General features: G+C 36.3%; 1 long non-coding RNA gene across 1 annotated transcript; it reads right to left on the bottom strand.

Annotated features, from left to right (window-relative positions):
- Positions 1-4,810: 4,810 nt before the first annotated feature.
- LOC140647336 (uncharacterized) lies at positions 4,811-24,455 on the bottom strand. The gene is made up of 3 exons (XR_012040708.1): positions 24,404-24,455; positions 12,666-12,759; positions 4,811-5,081 (listed from the first exon to the last, which is right to left on the bottom strand). It is a non-coding gene; the product is annotated as an uncharacterized lncRNA (long non-coding RNA).
- Between the last annotated feature and the right edge of the window lie 2,424 nt (positions 24,456-26,879).

The following is a 26,879-nucleotide window of genomic DNA, read 5'->3' as shown; positions in this document are numbered from 1 at the left end:
AAGTGAAATATAGTATTATTTAGTTTTAGTTTGATGCATTATTTACTGCCTTTTTCATAAACCTAAAGGCCAAGATACAGTACTGAATTTTCTGTATACACAGTTTGTATTATAAAAGAAAAAATATAGCACATACAGAAAGGCTGGCATTTAAATGTTGCTTAAATAGGCTGTGAGTTTCAATCCTCACAGTTCTTTACCAATGAAATACAACATGGAAAAAAAGGGGGAGAGCGGATGGACTAGAAGTAATCTGCATCCAAACAGTAGCAAGTTCTGTTTACAAACAGAATCTTTTTCAGAGCAGTTGGAGATTATTTTCATAGAAATGTTAGCAAACCAATTTATGGCTTACATTCATATTTCTCTGCTTGCCAAACAATAAAGTGGTAGCCAGACTGAGACGTGTGCCACCTTCATTCTGTCTCCCAGGAAAATGCTATGCTGCAGGCTTCTATGGAGTTTTAATGAGCTGAAGAGAATTGGGAGCATCTGACGCATGGCGGGAGACCAACCTGTGTATTAACACACGTTTATATAGGTACATGTGTATAAATATATTAACACACATAAAAATATATAATGCTTCACATATACCTGTTCTGCTTCTGGTGGAAATGAACTGCATACAGAACCACACGTTATTATAGATCAACTAATGGTCGGACTGAGAATAATGCTGCTGCTGCTAGACAGACAAGCTGCAAATTGCTCTGCTCAAAGGCAAAGAATTAATTTCCTCATCTTCATATTATACAAACTGTGGCCTCAATTTCAGGGCATTCTGCGGCATTTTTGAGAATGCTGCTTTCCATAGCAAGGTGGAATGAACTTGATCTCAAGTTACCAGCTCTTTTGATGTCCCTCAGAGCACACGCCATCACAGGGATCGCAAGCTTTTTGGGACTGGGATTAGAATTAGAGATTATCTTGGCAAACTGAAGAAGTGGTCTGTAAAGAAAAGAAAAAATAATGAAAGTATGAAAAAAAATAAGTTGCAGTGTTCAGCTGAAATGTACTTGAGTGCAAGGTGGCAGCTACTAGCTTTCTAGGAGAGAAGTTAAGGAATTGTAGTTGCAATTGATCATCAGCAATTTCAGGCTGCTTGGGAAAAGGCAAACTGGAGACCATAAAAAAGAGCATAGGCTGTCAGATGTGTAAACTTGTATTAATACTACTTTATTTTGCATTGGTAGGATCTCAGAGCATGAAGTAGATAAAAATGTTGTAGGATTTTGGACTCCAAAGGCCAAGAATTCATGAGAATGAATTCAGAGGAAACCAATAAGGATGCTATTTACAAATAATGACTGAAATGGGGTTGTTTAGCTAACAGGAGAAAAAAAAAGAGAGGAAACATTATATCTGTTTTCAGATGGGCAAAGGTTGCTTCCATAAGGAAGGGAATAGTTGGTTCTTCATGTCTACAATAAAGAAATTACAGCAAATAAGACTTAGGCTAAACATCAGAAAAATCTTTGTAAAGATTAGATGATAAAACACTGAATTTTTGCCCAGAAAGAGTGTAAAATCTCTACATCATTGAAGATTTTCATGAAGAGACTGGATGAACTTCTGTTTCATATCTAGGAAGGAAAGCGGTGCAGCAGCAGGAAGGGTCCCTTTGGAGTTCTTACTCTTCCTATTTCCTATCATCCAGACATGTGCCTTTCTTAAGATATTATTTATTTCCAAAAGTAAATCAAAACAGAACAAGCAAAAAGCAGCCTGTGGCCTTTTCTGACTACTCAGACCATTGTTCTAAGTGCCTCTGTCATTTCCCTTATTGATATAAGGGAAATATAAGTGATATAAGTAGTGATGTAAGTAGTCCAGGGAGCCAGGAAAACAGACACTCCATTGCCCAGCAAGAGCAACCTCTGAAAATGGGTCCAAGTAGCCTTTGCCAAAACTGTGGGCTTCCTCTACCAAATCAGAAAAATAAAAGCATTCTTCAATAAGATTGCATACAATCAGAAATATACAGAACAAAGTGTATTTTTTTCTACCACATACAGGAAAGAAAGAGTTCTCTAAGAAGTCTGTGAAAAGACAGTGGCTGAAACAGAACACTAGACCTAAATGGCCACAAAAGATAAAGTTTCTACAGAGTGAAGGGAAAATTATGAAAGCGGAGGAAAGTTTTGTGGCAGAAAGAACTAGAAATGAAAATAAGAGCATTTATGATACTATTTTCCTGTGTGACATGAAATCTGCACTTGGACTGAAGAAGAAATGTTGTTTTTTTGAAATAAGTTAGAAATACAAAGAGTTTGTGATAAAGTAAAAAAACGGTTAGGACTGCTATCATGGACCATTATCATGGTCCTTAGTGAATGATTTTAGGCATAAGTATCTTTATAGTTTCACAGGGAAAGTTAACTACACTGGGATACCAGAGGAATTACCACAGCATACTTTGGGGAAAAAAATACAATAGTTTCCCAAGAAAACTTCATTGGAATAACTGTACGGTCTGAACTTCTCTTTGGCTGTGCATTTAATTTATTAAAGTGCTGCCTTATAGATTCACTTCAGTGAATTATGACATGTAAGCCTACCTCTTTAACGACCATCTTTCAGCTGACCAACAAAACAGTGCCTCTGCATGTTTTGACATCAATATTATGTTGTTTGGGCACTCAATAATTTGAAAACATAAAATATATTCAACCCACAGTCACATTCTCTAAACATAATGCGAAACTGGGAGGATAAGGATTGTACTGAAAGCATTTCAGGTTTTAAGCAACTGGTTTGGTTGGACCAGTGTTAAAAGTGATTTCCTAATCCAAGTCTTAAAAACTTGCCTCTGGTGTGTCCTCCGCTACTGTACCCTCTCCAAAAGCCTTCCTGCAGGGAGTTCATTTCTCCCTGACCGCTTGCTTTCTTAAACTCATCCCCAGAAGCCACCTGACATGAGACAACAAGCTATCCTTCATCCATCTAAACAGCAAGAAAAAGACATCTGGATGTCTCCCAGCTTTTATGGGCTACAAAAAAATTTTCCTCAAAGGGAGCATAGGGATGTTACTGCTAGGAATTTGGAAACAGCCCATGAGCCCATGGCCACAAGGAATCCACTCTGGCTGTCAGAGAGGGGACTGAGGGGCCTGGCTGTGAGGACAAGCATCCTGTATCTCCAGCAGCAGTGCCATGCAGGCAGTGCTGCATGACCTGGCCCTTAGGGATCCTCCTAAAGCTCCCACACCAGTTAGGGCCAAGGTGTCTTCAGAGAAAAGGCAAAACCTCACAGTATGGCAGATTAACGCCTCCTGTTTTTCCACTGTAACTTGGCACTTTCTGGCCACAGTTTTTTTCCTCAGTTGCAATTCAGTTTAATACAGTTTGGATGATCTGATGAAAATCCAGAGTGAATTTAGTGAACAGACCATTTTTCATACCACAAAAAGTGAGTCAGATATTGACTTAATGGATTTGGAGAAGGCTTGGATGAGTCATTCTTCTCCCAGTTAATTGATATTGCTAGGACATGCTAAATGTATCCCTAAATAGCGAAATAATTTATAGAATGTGCTTTTCTGGCTGTTAATTGTGCAGCTGGATAACTACATTTAAAAGCTCATCCAATTCTCTTGAAATCACTAGAAGGTTTTCCACTGACTCAGAGGAAGCTGAAGTAGCTTTTGAGGGACCATTGTCAAAGGCAAGAGGTGATTTGACTGTATAAAAACCTCATGATCTTATTGCTATAAATGTGCTGTATCCTTAGAGTTTTTCCAAAGCCCCAAGGACAGAAGAAACCTTCCTTTATCGTCCTTCTACTTTTCTAAGAAGGAGATAAAACTGCTGTTTGTTTTTTGGTTTGTTTTGGTTTTTTTTAAGGACTGTAACCTTTTCCAATAGCCTTAAAACATTTCATGCATACAAACTGAGGGCCACAAAGCAGTTGACAGTTTAACAGTTTGAATTAGCACTCGTTTGGGTTCTAAGACTTACATGGTATTATCTGCTCTTGATGTATGTCTTCAAAAGTGCATCTGTTAGAATATTTACTGTAAGATTTGTTGTGATGGTCTCGTGTTTCTTTTCTCTGATGTTTAAACTTTTTTGACCACTGAAACTCTAGCAATAGATATGATAAACTTTGACTGAAAAATACAAATGAAATTGTCAAAATTCCCAGAAGCAATGAAGTAACTTGGTCATTCATTAATTATTGGCATGCAGTGTTCAGTAACCTAATTCCCTGAGAAAGCAAGAACAATGTCTTCTCTAGTACTATTTAAGACAGACACTCTGAATGGCACTGAATGTAATAATACAATATATTAAAATATATGTGCTATGCTGCTACTGGGAAAACAGGAGAATAAACATATTCAGTCACTGGAAAAAAAATACAAAGCTACTGAGAAAATTGAAAAGGCATGCAAAAGAAATAATCCGAAGGGAGGAGGCCCTTTGTATTTATATTAATATCAGCTCTGGCCTTTGTTATGGCAGTCAAGAGTTGAGCTAAAAAGATCAGAAGAAAAAGTAGGTATGACTTTCTTTTTAATGTTTAGCGTTTTTTTTTTTTTTTTTAATCTGAAGGTCACTAGACTTGAGTTCTGATAAACTGCCAAAGGAGGCAGATTCCAGAGGCAGTCCTCTGAATGGCACACTCAAACTGAGACACAGACATGAGTTTTATTCCAGCTTATCTCAGCTGCAGTAACACGGTTGTGGTCTATCCAGCACTTTAAAGGTCACGAAAACACCTTGAATTGTACTAAGAATGTCAACACGAAGATTTGCCTCAGGGCAAAATATTTAATTGTCTGTATAATGAGAAGTCATCCATCATTCTACCCGTAACAGAGTTTACATTGTGAAAGTTAGAAAACAGCTGATTGATTTTCAGTAGGAAAATGTTAGGAAGACATGGTCACAGGGTCCATTCTCAGATGATGTCAAGTGATCACTGCCTTAAGAGAGTGCTGCAGCAGCAATGTCTACAGTCGTATCCCATGGTTCTCAGGAGGGAATAAACCACAAAAGCAGCCAAGAGAGCAGGGGACTGGACTCCTTTGGGATCTCCTTGTTCTTCAGCTCATGCCAGAAGTTGTCAGAAATGCCTGTCTCATCAAAATCAGACCAAGGAAACATACAGGCTCAGACTTAGTTACATATCATCTTCATTTAAGTAAGCAAAGATATCAAGTAACTTTTTCACACAACAGCTTCAAGAAGTATTATTTTGCTGACTTACAAAATGGGGAACTTAAATTCAGAAGTTACGTAGTTACCTAGCTCCATAACAAGTCTATTCTTCCCTACAGAAAGTAGTTGGGTAAATAGCCAAAATTTTAAAGTCTGTTTTATTCAAGGATCTATCAACAACTCAACATGCCTGTTCACGTGAACAAATTCCATATGTCAGTCTATGTCCAGTATGAAATTAAGACAGTGAGAACTTAGCTGCATGTGCTTCTTTGTTCTGTGATTTAGCTCTACCAAAACAACACAAGCTCTTCCCAGAGATCTCCAGCACCGTTCAAGGTGGGTGACTCAACTTTCTGTGGTCACTCAATATCCACTACAATTTAAAAAAAAAAAAAAGAGAAAGAGCAGAGGCAGGAAGTGCAATAATTGCTTAATATCATCATGCTACATCACTGAAAGAATGTATACTATTGAATTGTAATCCATTCATCTTTGGAGGGATGGGTGTTACTATAGGCAGTGCTTGTTCTGACCAGTGCTTGAAGAATGATTTGAGCAATGAATTAGGCAAATAAAGAAAAATGCCAAGTATACTTGAGAAGACAAAATATTACAGTCCAAACAGTTTCCTAAGAAAATTCAAATACAAGTTAAAATTTAAGCAAATAAAACAAGTTTGTGAAAGTTCAGTTGTATGTTCAGAGCTTTTATCACACTTGGTACATGATTCATCTGCATGTCAGATAGTCTGAGCAATCTTTCTGCCAGCACAGCATGGACTAGAAGCCAGAGATACAGTAAAGACCACAAAAATGTTTTGTATAGAAGCTGTATTTGGCTCAGCTTTATCCCATTCTCTGTTGTAGAAAAACAATGATCTTCAGGTTTTGGCAGTGTGCATAGGGAGTAAAAGGGACATGCAAAATCATTAATATCACTATTTGGAACACTTTCAGTATATCAAAACCAAAGTACTTAACTTCTGTACCTCAATTACTCTGCTGTCTCTCTGAAGAACTTTGTATAGTGTTTTGTCTCCTGAACCAAGAAGGTGCATTTAAAGACATACTAGATTGGAGATTTTTTTTCCTTCCCTTGGCAAAATCTGGTGCCTAGGCAGACTTACACATTCTCATATCTGCATATAATATTAATAATCTGCATATAATATTAATAGCTTATTCATTATGGCAGCCTCTAGGAAAGTTAGGAATTATTACCTTCATTTTACAGATACAGTTAGGGCATGGGGGAGGGTTAGGGAAGTTGGGTGTACACAGCTTCCCAAGTCAATAGGAGCTGTAGTTTAATTTGCACAGTAATTCTGAAATTTGAGTCATAAACAATTTATCAGTGACACAGGACAAATCAGTTACAAAACTTGGATTAGTAACCCTTAAGTAGAGCAGAACACTGACAAATAAAACTTCTTTGATAACCACATGGCAGTTTGATTTATTTATGACCTTTATTTCTTGCTATTTGAAAGCATTTGAGTGAATGGATTACTGCTTGCATAAATGCTTTAATAAACAAAGCCTGCTGTTAAGTAAAAATATCCATACTACCACATGAAACACACTGTCCCTATGGCAATAGGAGTTTTCATCATGCTTTAGTTGCAAAACTTCTTTTCTCAATAAATTAGTAAGCAGAGCAATGACATGAGATTTAGGTGACTGATAGCACATAATGATGTGCCAATAGCCAACACTGAATAGCCAAACACAGTTCATCACCTCCTCCCTCCCAGCCACATTCCCCTTAGGCTGACAGTTCTGAAATCATTAAACTGTTTATAAATGATTTGTGAATAGAAAGTCTGTTTACATTGATAATGAATGATCACCATGACGAGTTCTTCCAAATTATTGTTCACAACAGGTCATAGTACCTTCCGCTAGAAACTTAACTCAAAATACTTTTAACCTTATTGCAAAGCAAAAGTGAACTGTATTAATTGTACGCTTGCTTATAAAACACAAGTTCTGTTCTCAGTTGTTGCCTTGTCCTTGAGCTATGTCTACTTCAAAACTTGATAAATCTTTCTGCAAATATTTTTAAAAAATGTTATTTTCCCAAAAGCTTTAACATCTAATATTAATTTCCTATATTTCGTTCCTATTGAGAAAGTTTTCTTGATGTCTCAAGCCCAGCCTCTGAAAGACTAGGCACATCTCTCTATTTTTATACAAGCACAAAGCAGTAAAATAATATATTATTTGTTATTATTAATAAGGTTCTGAGCTAGCAAACCACATGTATTTCCTTTGTTAACTCTGTTGTTAAAATTGCCTCACCACCCTCAAACAAAACCTGTCATTTTAATGCTTTACACAGTTCATTTCTGTAAGTATATTCCAGGTCCCTTGTGAACCTCGCCTCCCACTCAGATGCCAAAGAACATGTAGACTTGTATGAAAACGCAGCCTTAAAAATGTCAAATATACAAATGTCCAATTACACAAGGGAATGTTGATCCAGAAGATAACTTAATGTGACAAGCTGTACAGCCTGGTTTGAGTCACCAATTAAATCTACGTAAGACATAGGACTTATTTGTGGTTTACAGTTTCACTGGGAGTGTTACAAAATAACAGTAAAAGAGTTTGTTTTGAGGAAGACCATAACATCAATGATGGCTTTTTGGTAAACTGGAAAATGAAATTCAGTTAAAACATTTCCATTACTCCTTCTGCCTTGGAATGGGAAGCAAAAATGGTAATAGTTTTTTCCTGTTGACAAATCTGAAACCAAAAAACCCAACAATAACCTCCTGCCCCACAAACCCTAAAAGAGGAAAAATGAGAAAGAAACAAACAGATCTTATGAGATGTATACTATTGTTTGCACAATCATGAAATTAAATTAGAAATTCTTCCATGACCACATTGTCATTTCCAACTGCACGCCTTTCCAAAAGATGCCAGTTATTAATGGCTTTAATTACATGGTGTACAGCTCTCAGGTATCAAACACGTTTGATTTCCCAATTCTGAAAATTCAGCTGTATGGTGGCAAAAATTTTATCTAGAGAAGAGACTGGAAGAGAATCAAAGAGGTAGAGAGAATGTGTGTACATGTATGGAAACTTTTTCACTCCCTCATGTAATGCTAACCAATTCATTACTAACAATTGTAATAAATAAAAATTATGACATAATATAAAGGCTTTATTATGCCATGTTTTTTTATTGAAAACTAACAGTGCACCACTAAAACAACTGCAAAAATACTGAAAATATCATCTATTAGAAAAATAAATGCAGGTGTTTACAACTTGTGAAAATTATAAATATGTTAAGATAATTTTAACTTAGCTTAATTTTAGCTTAGTCTTTAGCAGTAAAACTAAATATTCATGTATTCTTCATGTATTCTAAAAGTAAAACTGTTATTTAAAAGTATTTCCTTTGCTTCAACCTTCTTGAAAAAGCAGAAAAAGGAGTTGTAAAATTGAAGTTTTAAGAATAAGAATGAAATAAATTACATATTTCTTAAAAAAAAAAATATTTTTTTAAATTTTTAGTGGTAAGAATACCCTATTAAACCTTAATGGAGAAAGTTCTTTTCCTCTTAGTATATGCGTTTGGAATTTTGATGGAGTTTGTTTGATTTAACTAGATCTCTATCGACCAAGCACACTGGATTATAATCTTTGTATTTTTTAAGCAATTCCTAAACAGTTCTATTTCACCTTACTTGCATTTATCAGCAATTTACAGGATACTTTTAAATTTGTTTTAAAGTAATATATTAGCTCTTAAAAACAAACTAATGTTAATGGATCATAAAAAACTATTCTTTAAGTTCTGTTTTGGCTGCCTGATCCTTTCTCAGAGACCTGTATAAACCCTCACAGCATAGCTTCCTCCTGAATTTCCAGCTACAGCTACATTCCCTCATGTAGTTATAGCTTCTCCCTAGCCTTCAGTCTTTTTTTCTTTCTCCTAGTTGTCAGTTAAATGAACCAACAGAAATGACTATGAATCTCCTTCCCCTCCTCTCTGAAGCTCTAATTCTACTGTCCACAGTTTATTATACACTGGATTGTTTTCAGTAGCATTCAAAGAGGAAGCACCAGTACAGACCTTGTGTAGAACTTAAACTCATATAACAACTATGCAACAAATGCATATCACAATATGACTCCAATAATTGCAATTATATGACTGCATTTGACAGGATAGTGTGGCTGCTTAACATTGTAATTACGTGCATATTACTACCTCTTATATGAAGCCTACAGATGGTTGCTTTCCTCATGCATAACTATTTTCTAACATGACAGGAGCTTTAAAACAATAATTTTATAAGTATCAAAGCTGAACGAAAAACCCGTGGCCTTGCACAAAGAATGGTTGTGCAAGATTATTTGCACTAAAGAAGAAAAACTTTTATTAAAAGCTAGGTCATAAAAATAACAGTTGTTACTAGTTCACCTCAGTCTTTGCTATGACTCTTTACATTTGTCAGTGACACTACAAATCTTAACCCAAGATAGCAATTAATTTTTAAGTGTGAAGAACAGAACCCAAAGATGAAGCAGGGATGATGTAATAATAGTATTTTATTTAGCAAATCAATCTATTTATTGAGTAGAACAATTTATAGAGCTCTGATATATTATCAGCATTTTAACTTGTTGGCTTTATTTATGGTACTGTCCTGGCTGTTGCAGTCACACTATTAGGTCCCTACTTAGTCTACGGAATACTTCTTAATGCTGTTTTAACCATACCATGGCAGTTCATGCTACTTCATTTTCATTAAAATCTATGACCTTCAGAGAAGGCTAAATTAGTGCTAGTTCATCACCAATATATTCTTCCTTTCTTACCAGTTTGAGCATTCAGAACTTTAGCAAATTATATAAATTACAATATTATCAAATTAAGTCTGATTTCAGGCCTCAGAATCAGGAACATTTCTTACTCTCCACTAGCAATGACTAGTAATTCAATCTTATATTTTCAATAGAAAATCATAACATGCAAGAAGAAGGCCTCATGGATACAGAGAAGGAATGAAAACCTACTCTGTAGTATTCAAAATTATTATCCATAGCTGAAATCATAAATACTCTGCTTGATAAATTCAAAATATAGATTTCTCTGTGAATTTTCTCCTTTAGATTCTTTATTATTGTTACTCCTAAACTGCAGGACATGGGAACGCTTCCCAGCTGCTGTGTCCAGGCACACATTGAGCTGTGGCCTTGCTGCATCCTGTCAGAGGACCACGCTCCAAACTCATTTTCCTCCCCATTTTTTGTTTCAGTTGCAGACTCCAGCAAGGAGAGACTTGTGATGCACCCTCTGGAAGCAAGACTGCTGGGTGCATTACAGAGCACACCTGCCTCACATCTTTTTTTGGGCTGGAATTCAGGTGTTGGTCTGGGTGAAGCTCACTGCAAAATTTCTGTTAACTTCAGTAGTGGTAGATAAGGTGGTTTTTTGACAGCTTGGCAGTTTTCTTTGGACATGAAGCAAGCTTGTTCAAAGGAGAGCTTTCATGGGGTATCCAGGTAATGGCAAGACTTAGGTTTATGTTGTACTGCAAGCAGTATGTAAGTATGTATGTATGCTTACTTTGATTAGTACCATGCCACAGAACATAAGGCTTCTTATGGTCTTCAGCAAGGAGATGAGGCAGAGTCCCTTGCTAGTGAGACCTGCTGTGGCTACTACTTGTATTTAAGAAATGTTCAGAATCTGCACTGATGCACCATAACCTGGGCAGGCTTCCAGCTGCAGAGCCCCCAGACAAAGCTGGGAGAAACAAACCCAGTTCCTTTCCCTCAGAAGTAGAAAGTGGTGTGGAGGTAGATTAAGAAACAAGCAAAGATCAACCCCCTTGCAAAAAAGAAAACTTTTCAGATGCTGCATCTCCCAGGGCACCTCCCAGAAGCAGGACTGATTTGCTGGATCCATGGCTGCTCCTGAAGACAATGATGACAACAGCTTTCCTGTGGAGCTGCGGTGGAGCATCCTTTTCCCGAGCCTTACTGCAGGCATGGTTAAAGAGCTCTGTCCTCTGAGAAGAGGGAACATAACATGAGGCAGAGAGATTTTGCCTTTCCTGCTAATCTTCAGGACGCTTTTGGGTGCTGTTCTAGCTGTGGACTAGAACTTATGAAAGTCTTAGAAAAACAGAAGACAAAGCCCCATCACTCAACTAAGAGCTGACAAAAGTATTCCTCTAGGTGCTTTGTTTTGCTTTCTAAAGAAGCAATGAAAAATTAAGACACTTTCTCAAGATTCAGAAGATTACTCTCCTCAGTCGAAAATAAAGCCATAATTTCAGCTTGCTCCTCAAACTGTTTTCCTTCTCTTCTCTATACACACCACATCTTATTCACATTCAGTTTGAGCTCCCTGGGTTTCTTCCAGGCGCCAATTTATCTCAAATATTAGGACAGCTGGGACACAGCAGGGAAGAAAATGAGAGACAGGGCTGACTGTGTTACCAGTTGAGTTCTGCTCTTGCTCTTCAGACTAAGTTGCATAATCTTGGGCATGTCACAACCTTTCTGTATCTCAGTTCATATGCTTTCAAATAGGTATTATTATAAACCTTTCAGGGTTGTTCTGGTGGTGGATTTTACACTGAAATATGTGGCTGAGAACAAGTCTAAGGGTGCAAATCACTCTCTATATAAACAAATTATTCAGCACTAACAGTTCTGTAAAAAAGAATTGTAACTGTGTTTATATTATCAAATGTTAGACCAAGAAGTATTATCTTTTTCTAAGTATCACTGCAAGGTTAATGACATCTTTTTGTTGTCTACTGTGTGTCAGGATATTATCATGTTCAATATAACTAGTGTGTAAGGTGCTGCTGTGCCTGTGCACTTTGGACACAGATGCACAAAACAGCTATAGTCTGCAGTGAAAAAAAATAAAACAAATTCATCATTGCAATGACAGCTTTCTAGCTAATACATTAGATAAAACATGCATTTCCTCAGGTACACTGTAAAGACTGCATTTAGGGAATTAAATGCATGACTTCTGCTATTTTGGGTTTGTTTTTTTTTAAAAAAAAAACAAGCTGCAAGCATAAATCAATTCAGGCAATACTGAGAATGTATTTCAGCATGTTTGGTTCCTACCTGGGTTATTGAAAGATAATGGATAAGCATTGCTAACTACCTCATTATCATTAGAAAGCTATGTGAATTTAGGAGAAAAGATCACACTGACTATGGAATTTCTATCTGGAAACATACACACCCCACCACCCTTACTTGCTCTTTTAAATATTTTCCTCTTTTTCCTTCCTTTTCTCTCTCACTCTGTCCTATAAGGAAGGAAAATAAAACTTAGAAATAAAAATCCCCGGACCCTAGAACTAAAACTTAGAGACGTCATTGTTCTCATCGTTTGATTTTGGAAACTCATTATCAGTGTATATTATAGTCTATCACCTATTGTCTTTGCACATATTCTTGGTGCAAGACATTCTTGAAAGGCAAGAAATCACATACTTACTGCCACAGAGCTTTGACTAGTGTCCAATATTCCTGGTTTCTCCAGGCTTACACTCTTGCTTATCAGATTGATATACTTAAGTGCCCAGTCTTCCCTGAGGAGGCAAAAATGGAGAAGAGACCATAAAGGGAGATATTTGAAACCAAAGAGAGAGACACAAAGTAGAGAGAGAGGTGAAAAAAGTAACTGTCAGTAAATAAGAATTAGAAACACGACAGCAGGAAGATGGCTTTATACCTCCAGTAAATCTGTTCAAAAACACAGGAGGGAGGGTAGGCAGTGAGGAGTAAAAGAAAGCGCAAGGGACACGTACAGACAATTTCAAGGGAAGGTGCAACAATATTACAGCTGTGTACTGCTGTGTCCTTACATGACTGAAGCGGGTTGCAAGAGAGTTAAGAGACTCTTCCTGTGTCTAACTAGCATAGGAGCTGACTGCAGCACCTTCAACAACTTTGGCTACAACTGTCTGAAATTACTGCATCTTCTTCTGTGTTCAGGTAATGTGCAATGCAAGAAGATATCCTGTGTTATCCATACTGCACTGTGACAGAAGTGAACGCATCAGTGTTTATATATGCACATGTTCACTTTTCTCTCTCATTCCCTTACTATGTTTCCGATCCCCACCTAAATATTCACAATATATAATTTATTTCTTAAATTAAATCTGGGTTCCCAGATCATTTGAATTAAAATATAAGTAAATAAATATGAAGAATATAAAACTAAGTAAAAAAAAATCTAATCAGTTTGCCATTCAATTTTTAAGAGGGTGTGCTGATCCCACGCAGTAAGCAATGCTTTGCTAGGTATGATACACAAGTAGCTTTTCACGGGAGCAAATAAGGACTGAGTTACCACCTTTAAGGAGCTACTCTGCTTAAAGGCAATCAGCCATCTATCAGCATATGAAGCACACAGGTGTTAGGATCAGGAACCAACTAGACATCAACACCTGAACTAATGACCTTAAGGCTGCCTCTATAATCAGAGGAATGAAAGAGTCACTCTTATAGCGTGGTACAATATCTGTTGTGTCCCAGAAGTGCATATTCATTCCATGGACATAAGACGACCAAGGGCAACTAGCTTCAGAGACAGATGTTTGTAATTTTGTTTAGGTCAACTGAGATGTGTCCCATCTAGAGAGCCACTGCAAAACACAGAAGGACATTTCTTACGCACTTGGATTTTTCTGTCTGTGTTGCAACTAATGCTGCCGAGCTGAAAGTAAATGGTATGCTAAACATATGCAACAAGCTATGCATTTTTAATTATTCATTCCAATAGCTGCAAAGTCTTACCTAATATAAATCTTCTGTGAAAAACACTATCCCCAAATACTGTACTGGTCACTGAAATATGTTATTGAAACTGGTGTAATTATGTATTTAGTACTACATCTATTCCATGACCCAGGGATTTGATTTTCTTGTTTTCTCATTAAATTGTGTTGTGTTTATTTGTTTATTTGCCACATTCATATCTTCGTTACAGGCCTGGTGATGAAAATGTTTGGTGAAGAACACATGGAAATATCCAGATATTGAGGATTTCAAACAAACTAGCTTAGCCATATAACTATTAAATTGGTATTTAACAGAGGAGATGGACACAAGATCAGTTCTGTATATTACCACATAAGAGAAAAAGTCTGAAACATCAGTAAACAGTTACAGTAGGTTCAATGACCGTCACTGGGGCTTTTGGGCTCTCTTTATTCAGGGACAACCGAAGAGTTCAGGTAGACTGTAGCTGCTAAAGGAAGAATGCTCTGATGGAGAAAGCCAGAAGGACTAGAACAATGATAATCACAGTTTAACAGGCAATAACACTTTGAAAGCAGGGTTGAGCCTTCCTAAACTTGGTACCCATTTGATAAGCAGTAGGCTGGCTTCTTCCAAGCAGTAAGGTTTATGACTTGAACAGAAGGAAGCCTCCTATGGTTTATATAGCTACCATATATTCTTACTATATATCATACCATACATTGTTCATATACCTAAACGAAGGTGGTTCTGCCATTAGTGCAGATTTGGAAATGTCTGAGACAGATTTTAGTCCCTGGCTCAACCACATGCCTCCATGACCTTCACAAAAAAGTCAATCTGTAAAATGGAGGGAGCGTATCCCATCTTCACAACAGATAGGGACAGTAAAATCAATCAATGATTTAACTGCTCAGGCAGTAACAAACAGACAAATGCACAGACAGGTCTGACAACAGCTAGCTCAATAGAGTCAAAGACCATAACTATGCCAATGCACCACTGGACAAAAAAATAATAAATAACAACAGCTATTGCCCTAGGTGCATGTGTGACAAGGGAAACCTCCCCCCCTCCCCCCCCCCCCCTACTCCTTTTATTAAACTTGTGTGCATAATTGACCATATTTACATAAAAAACACCAGAGGGGGCCCAGAAAACAGCAAATATGATGCACAATAATAAGTTTTACAAGTTAGGCCCAAAGTTTTAAAAATGAGGTGATCTTTGATATAGATACAAATGGATTTAAAATTTTCGGTATCAAGCAGTTCCCACCCAGAGGATGTAAACATACTACTTCTACAATAACAAAGTGTTTACCTTGCATCTAGAGCTATGTAAGATAAAAAAAAGAAATCATAGCTTTTATGAAATGCCTTAGTAGAAGACATTCCTGGAGGAGGAGGGGTGGGGAAATGCAGAAGCAGTGTCTAATGTAGTAAGTTAATAAAAAGCAAATAAAATCTATATGGTTTAAATAAAGCCTAATCCATTATTCATAAAGAAGATCTTTCTCTCACAAAGAAAGTTTAATTCGACATCCAGTTTACTATATTTTACAGCTTCAATTAGAAAAGAGGGATTCTCTTCCTCTCCAAAGTTAGCAATACAGCTTCACAGTAAAAGACAATCTATTACGACATTTACTAACTTGATGAGAGATGCATAAAAGTAAATCAGCATGACTGAAAGAAAATCAACACATGAGAAAGAAAAAAGAATTTCTTCGTTATGAAAACTCATTCAGTTTCCAATTATTAGATGATGGCAGGCCTATTTTTCCAGCTTAGCCCATTTTACCTAAGCTGTGGCTGTGGGAAGGAGGAATGGGGCAGGGGGATGTTGGTTCCTGCACACTCCTAGTCTTTTCTTTTTCCATTGAAGGACTAGATAAATTGTGGGCTGTGGGTGGGTAGGGGGAGAGACAAGGTAAAGCACCAAAAAGCAGAAGAAAGAAACATATAAAGAAATTATTTTTTATTCTCTTTTTCTATTAACTACTGCTAAGGGTAATATATACCTGGACTCTATACCTGGGCTACACAGATCTACCTAGCTGCAACTTGTTTTTGAGTGTTATTAATTGTTTCTACCTTAAGTAAAGAAAACAAGTTCCAAAGAAATATATGTCCTTTCAGAAATATTTTACCAGGGCTGCTATGTAAATATTTTATGCTTATGGATTTTCTTGTGCTTTTAAAATTGTCCTTTGGCAGTTTTTTTTACAGCTGCTGTAGGCACCTAACAACACCTATGTCATACAAACAGGCAGATGCAAAAATCATCATAGACTTATTAACTGGCACTTGAACATTCACATGACATGAGCACCTCTGTAAGGAGAATAGATTGGGTTTGAAAAAAGACATGGTATCTATGCTATGATAGTTTTGAACCTAGTCTGTCCTTAGATGTTCTTATTCAGAAGTCGGCTTACCTGGATTTGGTTAAATTTCGTTCGGCTTAATCCTTAAGATTAGCTGGATTTGGTTAAATAGGTGACAACTTCAGCTTTTATGCTGTGACCATTTGCAGACATTTCCCAAGTAGCTTTAAAAAATGGTATTGGAGAGCTTTTCGCAGTGAAAGAGCTTTTGAGACTTTTAAATTTGGGTTGTTTCTCTACATCCCATGGTCTTCTTCCCTGTTCTCACCATATTCATTTGCGAACAAGCCTGGTGATAACTCCAAGTGAACGTGACTCAAAATGATAACTTTTCGGAAGAGTTCATCGAGAAGATGCACTTAGTCCAGTTGAAAACTCAAGTTACATGCGGCAGCATAATGGCACAAAATCAGACATGAGAATTTTATAAAAAGTAGCAAAACACATTTGCATTTACGTTTCAAATATACTCCCTAGACTTTCATATTTTAAAGTCTTCACTCTCAGCTTCAAATCGCCATTCTTAAAGCTCCTCAAGATGCAAGGATCTACTAGAAAGCTTTATATGAAGGAAGCAAAGAATCCAATTAAATACTGGTAGGTATGCTTTCAGCAAAGAAAGATGCATATATCTCATCAACAACTGCAAAATTAATAGGGCATGAGTGCAGGAGCTTCCACAACCTAACCCTTTCAACTACATTATGAACAAACTTGTCACCTCTGCTCAGGCTTTTCTCTGGCCAATTAAAATCTCAATTACATTTATGGAGTCTCTGCTTCATTATTCTGTTGGTTAGTCTGGGTTCCTCTGGGAAAGCAAGGCAATATTGGGCATGTGGAAGAGGCCCAGAAGATGTGAAAGACATGTGACCCTTGCAGCTGTAAAGTCTTTCAGGAAGGGACTAACCCTTGATGGCAGATACAGAGCAGCAAAGGTACTGCATGTCCCATTCCCCAAAGTCCCATTATAGCTCTGTATCCTCATATCATCACAAAACATGGAAGTAGCATAAAGGCTATCAAATTTTAACACCCCAAAAGTAGAATTTCAATATGTCATCACCACTGTGCAAAATACACACATCAGTCAACAAAAAGTTCTTTCTAAGAGTTAATTAACAAAGCATCAGTTCATTACTCTTTGAAAGTTGTTCTTTTTTCCTTCTTCTTCATCCTTGCATTCACAACATTTACAAATTGATCAAAACCCCCAGCTTGCTCTGCATTCATCTCCCTCTAATTCTGTGAACTGTTTTTTTTTTTTAAATACCCATGACCCAGGAGGTTATGAGTGATAACTCCTACTTCAGTTTGGAAAACACACAATCATAGAACTTATATATAAGCTGGGGAGCAGGGAGACAATGTAATCTCATTTCACTTCTACATCTTAACCTGTTCTCACCCCACTGCTTGGGTTTGTTCAAATTTGCTTTTGATTGTAGGCTTTTCTTTGTAAGGACTGAACCTTTGCTTGGGTCTTGAAAAATACCTAAGAAGTTGTGGGTGCTATTAGATGACATGTGCAACATAAGTTATAAATGATGTAATACTGATGAGAGTAACATTGCATGCATTTTTAACAAAACATTCTGATTATTCTTGGGTTTTGCAACTATTAAGAGCAACGTGGGTGCCTGCAGTTAATTAATTTTGTTCTCATTAACAGAGCAATTCACAGAAAGTTAGAGTGTATAAGCATTTAAAAGACTTTAATCTCTGTATAGGAAAACATAAATAAAGTCATAGGAAAAAGCAACCATGGAGTTAATAATCTTTCAAACAGCTTAATAAATATATAGGTTGTGGATAAAAATGAAAAGTAAAAGCTAGAATTTAATTAAACATACATTTAATTCTGTTCCCTTCTAATAATATTTGAATGAAATATTTCAAAGTCTTCAATGTAAAACTTGAAGATTAACTTAATAACTGAATATAAATTTAATACATATATTGCCAATGATGCAATCAAAGTGTAGCTTATCAGAAAGTTCCATTGTAAGGTTAACACTTATGAGAAGGCAAATTGAATCATTTATACTATTATTTCAATAATACTGAAATGTTTTGTTTCAATTGAGTCAAATTTAATTTAAGCTGTAGTTTGTATTTGCTTATATTTTAATCTTTATATTTAATTATTAAATTTATGAATACAAATTTCTTATAAAACACTAAACTCATTGAGTGAGAGCCTTCTGGCTTGTCTGGGACTCCTGAAATTGGCTTTAGAGGTATTTTTCCACTTGAAGCCTTGGGATCTTATCTTAACATTAGCTGTGATTTAAGGGGATAACAAATAATAAGGAAAAAGTATGGAGAGGTATAATAGAGGTTATCATTAATGAGAAAGTACAATTAATGTATCATTAAAATCAAGGACATTATAGCATAAAGTTAGCTATTTCATCAATGAGTATCAAGGAGTTTTGTTCAAAGAAAAGAAGTCAGTTGGGAACTGTACCTTAAGCTAATTTATGGATGTCCTGGTTTCAGCTGGGATAGAGTTAATTTTCTTCCTAGTAGCTGCTGTAGTGCTGTGTTTTGGATTTACTATGAAAATAATGTCGATAACAGACTGATGTTTTAGTTGTTGCTAAGTAATGTTTACACTAGTCAAGGACTTTCAGCTTCCTATGCTCTGCCGGGTGCACAAGAAGCTGGGAGGGGGCACAGCCAGGATAGTTGATCCAAACTGGCCAAAGGGCTATTCCATACCATATGACAACATGCTCAGTATAGAAACTGGGGGGAGCTGGCCAGGGAGTAGCGATTGCTGCTGGGGGACTGGCTGGGCATCGGTCAGCAGGTGGTGAACGGTTGTATCACTTGGGTTTTTTTCCTGGGTTTTGTTCCTCTCTCGCTCTCTCGTTGTTTTCCTTCTCATTACAATTTATTATTTTTTTTTGTTGTTGTTCCAATTATTAAACAGTTCTTATCTCAACCCATGAGTTTTCTTACTTTTGCTCTTGCGATTCTCTCTCCCACGGCACCAGTTGGGGGGAGGGTGAGCGAGCGGCTGTGTGGTACCTAATTGCAGACTGGGGCTAAGCCACAACGATGGAAGAGAGTAATAACGGGTCCAGCCAAAAAGAAAAATGAAATTATGGTCACACATACAAATGATTCAATCCAGTTCTCCTGGTTCTTTACACTATAAACATAAGTCAAATGAACAATTCACAGGAGCTGGTTTGCACACACAGTCTCAATAGTTTGAGGATTTTTTAACTGAAAAATCAGGAATTATGGAATGTCCAGGTTATTTTATTCACCTGAGTCAACTCAATGATAAATTCAACCAACAAAGACCTAACAAGTCAGTTTTAAGTTTGTAATTTAAAATAGAAGTTTCAAAGAACAGCAGAAAAATTAGAACTATGCCAAATACAAAGTATTTTGAAGATTCATTGTCATTTGGCAGGACATCCTTAAATTTCAGAATAGAAAAATGAGTATTTTTTTAAAAAACACAAAAATGTTTTGCCCAGTATTAGTGTAATACTTAGCTTGATTGCTTTCACAGACAGAGCATCCAAATATCTTCATTTGCTTTGGATTACAAAGTAAGAAAAGAAAGATGAAACTCTAGCTAGTGATTTAATTCAAGCATTAAGGTAATATGGTGCTGGGAATATTATAAATACCTAGATATGTTATTACCACTACATCAAAAAGTGTCTTCTGCCAAGAAAGGCTGAACTCCCTGAAAACCATTTCTGATGAATCAGCAGGTGATAACAGTTGAATTACATGAGACGCACCATTCTTAGGGGATCTAAAATCAATACTTTCTCTGTGATTTCAACCTCTGCTGGCTCAAGAAGTAACACACTGGGGTTGATAGTTCCACACTAAGAATTAATTTGGCTCACTATGTCTGGGGCTTAAACTTCAGCCACATAGTTAATGATGCATGATATCACTAATAATTTATTCTATGAAATGGCAAACTGTAGTTAAAGAATATGACATGAGATGACAATTGCTTACAAGGTTAAGAAGAAAAATGTTTTGAGACCGTGGCAATTTTCCTATGATTCCTCCTTTACATAAAATTTGGAGGTGTCTGGGCATCACAACTGGCAAATAGTGTACTTAATAAACTTGACAGTACCCGTTTTGGCGACATTCTCACTTCAAATAAGCAAAAAGCTCTTTCACATTTCAAAGACATGCACGATGCAGCCTCATGATAAGAATATTACATCTTTTTCTCTTCTATTCTGGTTTGTCCCTGTGGGACAAGTGCAGAAGTCTGAAGAAATCTGTTTCTTTCTCCAACTGCTTTATTTTTTTGCTTTCTATCACCACAGGGAGACAGAAGCTGTTTTCACCCACATTAGCAGCCATCCTAAAGAAGCCATATTTGACCTTTTCTATTACCAAGTTCTTGGAAAAATCAGAATTATTTTCTTTTAATATGTATTTATTTAAGGTAGTATAGTGATACTAAAGTATTGCAGGAAAGTTTAATATATTCTATTACTCAGAAACAGCATTCAGCACATCTTGTAACAACTTTAGGGCTTTATCCTAGCCCTAAATTAAAAAAGCAAAGTTCAGATGTTTCTTCAAGTATAGAGGACAAGGATGACTTAAGAGTTCTTGCCTTGGTTCTCAAGCACAACTTCATTTTTGTGCCTGTTAGTCTGTTTAAGCCTGGTGTCACAGGGCAAAGCAATCACCCACCATAGCGGCAGGCATGGATTAAAGTTCCAGAGACAAATATGTTGCTTGTTACTTTTATCATCTGAATCTTGAGTATTAGATTCAATAGAATAGAGACAGTAAAGAGAAAACTGTTGTGTGCCCAGACAGCAGTCCAGGTCTAAACATCTTCCTTATAGTCCCTTCCGTGGAGCATTTGCCAGAGCAGGACCAAGAGCACATGTTGACAGGAAGGTATCTGGTCATCCTAGTTGCAGTATCTCTTTACATCATTACAGCTGAGAAAAATCACTCCTCTGGTAAGGCAGAACAATAGATAAGGCAGTTAGTTGCCAAGAGGTAGCTTTCCACTGTTTTCAGACAAAATTGGAAAGAAACCAAATTTAACCTTTGAAAGGCCATCCAATAGCCATAGAAAGTGGACTACTGCACAGCTGACCTTTACTAAACACAAAGGCATTGTGACAGTTCTAAGCAATTGTTATTTTTAAAAAGGTGAAAAAAAATCTATAGAGGCAGACTTAGTGCATGATTTTAATTATATTATTACGTTATCTGTTGGGGGCAGAATCCTGTTCTGCCATTTTTATTCATGATATACTGATAACTATGTTACTGAGATTGGCCTCTTCCTTTCATTTTCAGAAAGCTTATTCTTTGCGCATCCTTTAATGAGTGAAAAGCTGACCAGTTTGAAAAACCCAGCTAGATACTTATCAGATTGACAGATGGTATTAATTTGTGGTACTATTATACTGTACTGTTACTAGTAATTGACATGAGAACTGGAGCTTTTGGTTAGCAAAATGCATTAGGTGTACCATAGATACCAAGCTTCTTATCACTGAAATAAAGTTCACTTAGGGAAATATTTTAAATAAAATTTACTTTCTGAAAAATCAGGTTAATAACTAGTCCTGTCACCAGACAGAATCACTACATTTTACAGACATAACTGTAAGAAAGTGAAAAAACTTTTCAGATTAACTATTAATCTCTAACAGTTATTCAGCTAGTGTATTTATATGGCAAAGCAACAAAGATAATACACTGTGGATGATAGATATAAATGGCAAGTCATCAAATATCTTCAGCTTTCTATCTTTTATAAACACAGGTAGTAAAAATAACAACTGACCACTATGAAAATCATTGGTAGGATTGGATTTCCATGTCATACCTTCTCATGAAAACCTAAATATTAATACAGTAAGCAAAAGCATACTATTATACACTTAGAATCGAAGAATAAACAAAACATTTTGAAGTATTAGGATTTCTTAAGAATATTTTTATTGACTTAACCATATTATACACTACAAAGTTTTTCAAATGCATGTAGTTAGTGAAGAAGGCTCAACTCAATTTAGTATTTCTTTCCCTGGATCTTCTTGAGTACTGATATATTCTCAAGATTACAGAGCTTTAGATTCTTTTTTTTTTTTAAATTCTCTACTCTTCCTCTCCCTTCCCAGATGTGTAATTGTGAAGATGCAATTCATTTATAGTCAATAAAATTCACTGATGGGTCCCAAAGACTTCTGTGATATTGCAGTACTAATACAGTAATACTCAGTCATTGCCACTCTGGACATATTTCTGTAGTTACTTGTTTCTCTCTACAATATACACAAGATATGAAAGGCCTCAGTGCTAGTACATACTGTGACTAATCAGTCCTAATTTGACTAAAGAAAGTCTCAGCTTTGATGCCCCTTTTCTTATAGTTCCTGTGTCAAATATAAGGATTCTTAGAAAAAAGCAATTCGTCTTTGTTACAGTATTTTTCACTGTGTTGTTACCTAACCAAAAATTTCACCTCACCTACAAATGGATTTTATATTGTCACTTTAATTTTACTGTTTTATTTCTGTATGTTCTGGTAAAAAAATTTATGTATTTTCCTCTTTTATCTGTTGCCCACTGTGATGATGGCTTTAGGAAAGGCTCTTAAAAGTATGCTGGAAGCTCTTTGAGAGCTGTCTCTTTTATTGGGAGAAATGAGGAAAAGAAGTTATTAATGCTTGTAATCTGAGATGTTTTTATTTCTTCCAGTGCAGAACTAGACCTGTACAGAAGAAGATGGTGTATCATAAATGGGAAGAAACACTGCAAGAAAGAAAAAAAACAGATAGGAAAAGTTTTGTTTCAACCACTGCTAATCTACATCTCACAAGAAGAGAGAGAGAGAGACAGACAGACAGATAGATATTTGAAGACACCAACAATTCTCATTCATGTTTTGATCAGCAGGCTTAGCAATGATAACAAAAAGTAGAAAGATGAGAATGTAAAAGTCAGATTAAGTGAGAAATACTAAAGAAATAAAGAAACATAGGTAAGAAAGAAAGGGGTGGTTGCAGCAGTTAAAGATCTGTCATAGACTCTCCATTATGACAGCAGTATAACTGTAACTGTATATAACCACGAAGCCATTTGGAAGCCTAGAAAGACTAGAAGCCTAGAAAGCCTTGAGAAAGTGTGGAAAAAAAGAAAAAAACTAAAAGTACAGATGAAACAGACAGGAGGCAGGAAAGAGGAGAGATACTACATGCCTGAAAGATGGTAGAGATAAATAAACCCATACGAGTGAAAAACAGGATATGAAAGAAATAAAATTAATGCTTTTATCTCATCTATTTCTTCTTTAGTGGCTGAGCAATAAAAACAAAATAAATGAACTACCATGAGAACTCCTATTTTCTTAAGTATAGCTTTCTTTTATTTTTGCTTACTGAAAATCCATTTAATTTAAAATATGTATGAAGAAAAGGGAAAAGCTGTTAGTCTAAAGCCATGCACAGCAAGGTTCAATTTGAAGCACGTTTTTTATGGCCAAGTTCCAAAGAGCAGTCAAATGGGATTTACAATGCCAGTGTTGACAGGATCTTAAGCGTAACAGCATTAGATAGCTGCCACCATAACTTTTTAGATAGAGATGGCTACAGTAAGTTGTAGGCTGCAATTAAAGCTCATTTATTACTGCTTTCTTCTCAACATTGAAAAGGTTACGGACTTAGCAATCTCAAAGCCACTAAATTTTCTTTCTGGTTTAGACCATCCATAAGTACCACAGAAAGGTCCAAGGGATTTTTTTTTTCTTTTTTTGAGGGGTGAAATTTTTCCAGTAGAAAGAGGTGAAAGGACAGAAAAAAGCGAAACATGACTAAGTGCAGCACACTTGGCTTTTTTTTAGCCAAAAGACCTTCTCTAGATCTTGCTGTATATCTGTTCTACAGATACTTTTTCTATTCTCTTTTTTTTTCTTTAAACCCAACCCCAGTAAAATGTCTGCACTTTTTTTTTTCCCAAAATGTAGAGAAGCCAGAAATACCTGCCTATTTTCCATTTAGAAATCTGAACTGATAAAAGGGCAAATAAAGTTTTGGACAAGAACTTACCCTGAATATCACCAGCTTCTTTCTGACAAGTACCATTTTAGGTGGCTGATAGTCATACACTCATCGGAGTCTGAGTTCCCATCAGCTGACTTAGTAATAATTTAATAATGCATTAAGAAAACATTAGCTGCATATTTCAAGGAGATAGAGTTATTCTATTTCATTGGATTCTGACAATGAATCATCACTTTCTTCATATTACACATTGCTGGATGCATATCTAGTTGATAGTAATCTGAATCTGGAAAGAAAATGCTTCAGGCCATTCTAACATAAGTCTTACAACATGAAAAATAGGTGAGCTGTAAATTTTCAGTTATGATTTTGGTTTGGCAAGAGACACTATGTCAATCTGAATATTGATTTTAGAATTTTATCAGCTTATTATTGTCAAGTAAACCAATGTTATATTTTTCCACGCCCAGTGCTGAATTTTCACTTCAGACAGTAGACTCTTAGGACAAAGCATTCCTAGCAAAAGCTAGTCGGTGTCATGTCTGCACCAAGACAACTCATTAGCACTGGAGCCCAGAACAACCAGCAATCTTGCTGCCCTCAGGATACAATGTAGAAAACACACTTTGACATAGTTTTCCTGACATAGTTTTCCTGCATATCATTAAATAAATATAAACAAAAATCACTTTCTGTCTGCTCAAGGGTAGGAAGCAAAAAAAAGAGAAAACTACAGCTGTTAATAGATTTAAAACATTCTACTGATAGGCGAGATATCAATGACACTAAATTCTCAAAGGGAATAAATAGGGAGGGGGTAAAATCAGGGCTTGCGGGCTCCCTCACACTGGTCATCCACTCCGTACTACACTGGGGAAGGCTTCTTCAGTCCATCCTGCTGTCCAATCTGTTATAACTACTCTGGTGATGTATTTTTATTGCTTTATTTTTCTTGGAGCCTTTGGATCCAGTCAGGAGATACTTCAGGCTTCCAATGTTCCATTTTTCTAGACGTAGGCTTGAGCAATGCTGCTTATCTCATAGGAGGTGAGCAGCCACTGTTGAAGGAAATTCAGAAAAATATGTTTTCTTAAGTAAATAATAGAAGAGGTTTTGGAGCAGAGATTATTTAGGATTATATTTGGGTTGAAAAATATTATAATAATGATCTATAAAACATGAAAGTACCAAGTAATGTGAAAATACTTTAAAAAGTACCAAGTTATGATTAAAAAAATGCCATATTAATTCTGCAAGGCCTCACTTTCCCTCATACCTCACAGCTTCACTTTACTATACATGTCAGAAAAAGGACATTGTTATTGTCAGGAGATAATATCCCTAAAAAATTGTGGCCATCATTTTCCCTGAGAGATAAGAATATCCATTGACCCCAGGAGCAGTATAGAGGTCAAGGAAACACTGGGGTTCCTTCCTAGAGGTTACAAGAAAGTAATAGGTACTGTAAATATAGCAATTATTATGATAATGTAATATTGATTATGTTTTTGTGTAAAGTACTTAATAATTTCATAAGTGTGCATATTATCTCTGTGAAATTTATTTTGAATGCTGTTATACACTGCCAGTCAATTTTTCCAATATTTTGAAGTCTGAAGAAAACGAACAAAAAATTCACATAGATCTAAAAATCAAGCAATGAAATTACAGCAAGTTTCTTCTTCAACTGTAAGAATATAATCAGAAGTAGCCAAGATGGGAAAAGCAGAGACAAACAGTTCACTTACTTAACCTTCTATGAGGATTCACGGTGCATCAAGTGCTTCTCTGTTCACAAAGCCAGTATGGAGCCAAGACAGTGTGACTGCTGAAAAGAACTTCAGCTTATGGCATGTACCTGTTTCCACATCTCTAGATTTAGGCTTTTTCTGATTAGCAAAGTTTGTTTTCTAAACTTCTCAGTCATTTAGGGTAAGTGTGCAACATACCAATCTGTAAAAGCAGACAAGCTCATGCATAACAAAACCAGGTGATAAAAAATTGACGGGTTGCATTCCCCATTGCAAATGCCATAGTATCTACTGCAAGATATGAGCAGACAAAATTTCAACTCACCGACAGAAGCCACAGAGTTACATATCAAATCCAAAGGGATTTTCTATCTGACAAACTAAAAATGGTTACATAAATCGAACAAACCTAAATTTTCTCTGAACTGCCAAGTGTAAATGTTTTTACAGACAAATGCCTACATATTATTATTCCATACAATAGTTTCAGCAATTCACATGTTTTTCTCATGGTTGCAGCACTATACGTAACAGTGATTTAATGGAACTTCTCATCTTCAGACTGCATAGCTGAATGGAGCTGCTGCCATGTCAGTTTAATTGCTCAGACTTGTAAATCTTGTACACCTTGTTATTCAAGAGGCATGTAGCAAGCTACCTGTGAATGATCAGCTTTGCCAACAGGTATATTGTAACAGGGATTTAATTGCTTTCACCTTTGGCATCCTTCACCCACAAGGGATGGCAACTGTTACTTCATTTCAATTATA

Source organism: Ciconia boyciana, chromosome 1 (assembly GCF_034638445.1).
Source record: "Ciconia boyciana chromosome 1, ASM3463844v1, whole genome shotgun sequence".
NCBI lineage: Eukaryota > Metazoa > Chordata > Aves > Ciconiiformes > Ciconiidae > Ciconia > Ciconia boyciana.
The sequence above is the reverse complement of the archived record's forward strand: the minus strand, read 5'-3'. Positions and strand labels throughout refer to the sequence as shown.